The following is a 5,194-nucleotide window of genomic DNA, read 5'->3' as shown; positions in this document are numbered from 1 at the left end:
GTGGAGATAGAGGTAAATGCCATAATCTACAAAGAAGATATTTTTGTGCCAGGAAGAAAGAATAGGTCTAGAATGTAATAAAAGATAAATAGGTAACTACATTGTAATGTGGTCTGAGAACTCACTGAAGGCATAGCCATTGATGTTAACTTCCACTTTGCTTCCAGACAAAAGATTTTAAAAATCTTAAAAATTGCATTTGATATTGTATGATTCACCAAGACAGAAAGTAAAGCTGTAGTTGCCCTGGGAGGGCGGGGAATGGGGAGTCACTGTTTAATGGGTACAGGATTTCAATTTTACAAGACAAAAAGAATTATGGAGATGGGTGGTGGTGATGCTTGCACAACATTGTGAATACATTTAATAACACTGAATTGTATACTTAACAGTGGTTAAGATGCAAATTGTTGAGTGTGTTTTGCCACAACTACAAAATGGAAAACAATAGTATTTGAAGATAAAGCCCATTTCATCTGGTAGCTAGCTGTAGGTGTCTGCTCAGCTGTGGATAGATATTTATGCTGTCTCTGAACTGGAGGTTACTGGTATTCTCTAAGGTATAGGAAAATTGATCTTATGTGGCTAACTGAAGTGGGAATAGTTGTATCCGTCAGACAGTAATGATATAATCATGATAGTTTACATTTAACACAATTTACATGTGTCATACTTTCGAAAGCACTTCATAGATATTATTACTTAATACCATTTTCCCCTTACCATATTTGTCTGTCCTTTCTCTGCTGACTTCAGAAAATGTCTCTTCCACACTACTCAATTCATCTCCTTATCTTTGTCACAATTTTAAGCGTCAGAGTCTCCAGAAAATTCCAGACAAGTCTCATCAGCTTCCGGTCATTGATTAATCGATGCCCTTAGAGGCTTTCCCTTCCCCTTCTCAATTTAACACAGCTTCCAAATATACTTGCCAGGAAAACAAAGTTGTTTATAAGGTTTTGTATTTCTTCCTGTTGAATTATGAACATTTTTTCATATTGACATTGATTTCCATCTGGCCATGAAATACTCAAGGTGAAGAAAATGATACAAAATGGTTAAAATGTATCAAGAGCCAGGTAGTTTTAAGTGTCCTAGAAGCATAAACTAGTGTGATGCTCACCAGCTTATATGAGAGGCAAAAATGGATGAAACGATAAAACCAAGACACAGAGAGTTAAGGGAAATTTCCCAAGATCACACAGCCACTAGATTTTGACTTCAGGCTACTTACCCCAGAGCCTGTGCTTTCAACCATCATTTGTACTGCTTCCCTAAATTACACTCGACTACACTGTGACATCAAATTTCACCTATGACACTGATTATCTGGGGAACTTTGCAACTTATTCTGAATATGACTCAGTTTTCTTTTCTGTGCAGAGATAAAGTCAGTATCTACCTCTTAGATTCGTTATAAGGATTATATGAAATGACACATGAGAAGGCTTTAAAAGGACTTGGAAAGCAATAAGCTTTTTTGTTTTCAATCATTTTTCAATAGGTTATCAGTGTTGTGAATGGTTCATGAAAAATGACTTTGGGCTCAGTGAGTAACTGAAACGTTGATGCTTAATAGTGTGTTTATATTAGTATAATAGTAATAAATGTTGTTATTGTTGAGTAATAGTTATTTTGCTTTTCACTGCTTTTCTTTTCCAGTGTTTTAGTCACAGACTTCTTAAGCCTCCTCGAGAGTGTACACGTTTCTTAAATTTGTTGGAAAGTACCAAATTTAAGATATCTTGTATTTTTTTCTTCCTTAGTAAACACTAAATTCTATCACGCAGCAGAAAAAGGGCTCTGTGGTTGTCGGTACAATGGTTTAATATTCACTTTTATTTCCTGTATGGTAGTTGTGATTTAATTGCTTTTAGAATAAAACTTGTTCCTTATATGCTTTCATAATTATAAAATTTATGTTTTAATGCCTTCTACACATATACTGTTCTTTTCTTTATTTCTTTATATCTCTCACTGATTCATAATCCTGGTATTTGAAATCTCATTAAGTGTTATTTGGGGATTTGCTGGGAATGTCATCTACATAGTCATGTCTCAGGTTTGTAGCATCTTTAAAACATAATAGGAGATGGAATTCACAGCAGAGTAATAAGCCTCCCGCTTTAGGCAATGTGTTTGTGATTGGTATGACTTCGTTCCCAGAGGGCAGTCAGCAACACAGTATTATGTCTATGTGTACAAGGAAAACAAACAAATTTTTAAAAATCTCCTTTAAAAAAAACAGTGCCCGAGCCTAACCAGTGTCATGCACAGAATCCGTTTCCACCTCTTCGTATGGAAGTAGCTCTGGGTGGACGTCTAGAAAGTTGGATAACTATTTATCACATATGATCTGCAAAGGAGGAGATTTATAAGAAAGTGTTAAATTTAGTCCATAGGAAAGCAAAATCAAAAATCAATGAATTTTCCATTTGTAATTTTCTCTGGGGCTCTACCCTCAAGATGGCTTAAATGCATTAGAATTCAATGACTAGGCACAAGTGATTGTTAGTGACATCAAGGCAAGGTAAACATTCCTGCTGTGTGAGTCCAAGCACAGGGACACTTGGATTTCTTTGGAAGGATATCATAAAGACAATGTTTATGAGTAATCATTGTCTTTTCTTCTGTAGCATTCAATGGTATGTACTATAATTTAGAAACGAAAACTACTTCAAGACCACTTGCTAAGTTTCATGTATTTCAAACTCTCAGATCCTGACTGTTTAAATATGCCTATATTTCTTCACGAAAAAAACATAATCTTTGCCAAGTTAGAAAAAGTCATATTCCCATTTTTAACTAAATGTAGTCAGAAATTTGGACAGTTTTTAGCCTTCAATACATTATGTAATTTGGGTAATAGGCTGAATAAAAGTAAGGAACTTCAGTTAAATTCAGAGAGAAGCTAGTAATTGTTTCTAAGACTCAAATGTATAGAACAGATCTCTGATATTAAGGATAAGACCCTCAAAGGTGACCCAAATTGGGTCATTGTGGGATTATTTTGGGAGGAATCATCATAGATTCTTACTGTTATAAATACAGTCAAATGTCAGATGAATATACTCCACTGAAATGTCCTCTCGGAATGATGTTGGAACCAATGTTGGTAATTTTGAAAGTCAGGGAGAGGATTTCAGATGATTGAAGTCGGGCAACTATCTGAGGTTTAATAAATAAGCAAATGGTGAATTCCAAAAATGCCGTATCAGTGAGCCTCATATTGATCCAGAGCACAGTTTCAGGAAGGTCCATTAAATGGGTCGTTTGAGAGCATTAGGATAAAAGGCTGGCAGCAGAGATTCACTAAGAGCAATGGTGCCAAGCTTGCCTCTCGGACATTGTTATCTGACTGATAAAGGTATGCCATAGCGGCACGCAATACAGATATCTCCAGGGTAACGCTGTCGAGCTGCTATAACTTTCCTTGCCTCTTTGCTATCTTCTCCTATAGTTGACTCCCAAGAAAAAGATAGTTGACTTTTAATCCAGAAATGTATGTTAATTGGCAAAAACAAACAAATGAAGCCATAAACTATCCTTTAGGCTTCTCTCTGCTCAGTTATTAGATCATATGAATGTGCCCTTAGGAAACACAGAAGGCCCACACTATTATAGAGACAAATTTCTTACATTCTCTGCTGTTTAATGCTCTTCAAAAGACTTACCATACTTCACCAATTTGATTGCCAACTACTTGAACACAGGGACTTATTAAAAATTTTGCATATCATGAGGGCATTAACTTTAAATATTCGATTGTTAAGACAATGCATATTATTATAAACCATAGAAGGCACACTTATTACCTCCTTAAGAACCAGTCTCTATTTCTCTGGTTCATAGAACTCCCAGGCCATAGAGGGATTGGACATTTGTGTCTTCAATTGGCCCTCTTCAGCCCTAGGATAAATAGTGATTAATCTAAGCCAATGGTTTTCAGCTCTGTCTGACCCAATGCCTCCACTTCATAAGAAATTCTTCAAAGACCCCTTCACTATTCTAAATTATTAGTCAGAACACAATGTATGCATTCAAGTTGTTGAAAATATTAATGTTATGTTGCAGCTAACAAAGGAGAAATAATTTACTGTCAATATGTAATCCAAAATGTATATAATTGTGCCAGAACATTCACATATCAAATGCAATAGAACATAATGAAATTTTCATATCTTCACCCATACCTCGAAACATTGTAAATAAAAAGCTACAAATATAGTTTCATTGAATCACCAAATGCCAAAACTGCCGTTTCTATTGTTGACATGATTGATCTGCACTGGTAAATGTGATAGATACTTTCTGCTTGATCCTTATCTCCTGTTATACTCCCCTATTTACTGGCTTTTGTCCTAGTGGAATGGTCCATATTGAATATCTCAATAGGTTCCCTTGCTCATTGCCTTCTATGCATGTTCATGAGATTAAAGGGAAGGAGGAAGTGGGATTGGGGATTATTGCCTAAACTCCCTCTCTGCTGGGTCTCCTTGACTTCTCTTTTTCATAAGAAAATCAGTGTTTCCTTGTGTGATCAGGGCAGTTTACTCCCCGGAAATCTGCCTGCTGCTACTAACTCAGAGTTATTGTGGGGTGTGATCTCTGTGATTCCTTCACCCTTCTCCCCTGACATTTTCATAAGTAGTCTCTGGAAATAAACCCATGCTAAATTATCTTAGTTTGAGTGTGTTCTCTTTTTCCTATTGAGACTCTGAACTGAGTATCTAAACGAAAAATTCTACCATCTTTTCTCATGTACACAGTAGTTTCATTCCTGCAAAATTCATGGCACATTAAAACCATGCAAAAGTACTTGGTGCTTAGACAGTTACATTTCGGTTTGTGTAATTAAACGAAGCAGGTTATTCACCTTCATTACGTTAGAAAGTCATTCAGGACATACAGCAATCCTTGGTTAGGAACGGTTATCCCATGGTACTGGACATTTGGCATCCCTGTTTTCCAATCCTTAAAGTTCTTCCTTAAAGTTCCAAAATGCCCTCACTTATTCTTTCCTGCCATTGGATTTTGTCCCATTAAGCTGTATGGCTGGGAATGCCATAGCCATCTTGAAAACAGGTAGAAAGATAAGAGAATCACAAAGACGTGGATCAAAGACGTGGATCATGTTGAACTAACTAACCATTGATACCATCTACTTATCATGCGATTTGGTAAAATTGCTCCT

The sequence above is a fragment of the Symphalangus syndactylus genome, chromosome 21 (genome assembly GCF_028878055.3).
Source record: "Symphalangus syndactylus isolate Jambi chromosome 21, NHGRI_mSymSyn1-v2.1_pri, whole genome shotgun sequence".
Classification (NCBI taxonomy): Eukaryota; Metazoa; Chordata; class Mammalia; order Primates; family Hylobatidae; genus Symphalangus; species Symphalangus syndactylus.
This window is presented reverse-complemented; position numbering follows the sequence as displayed.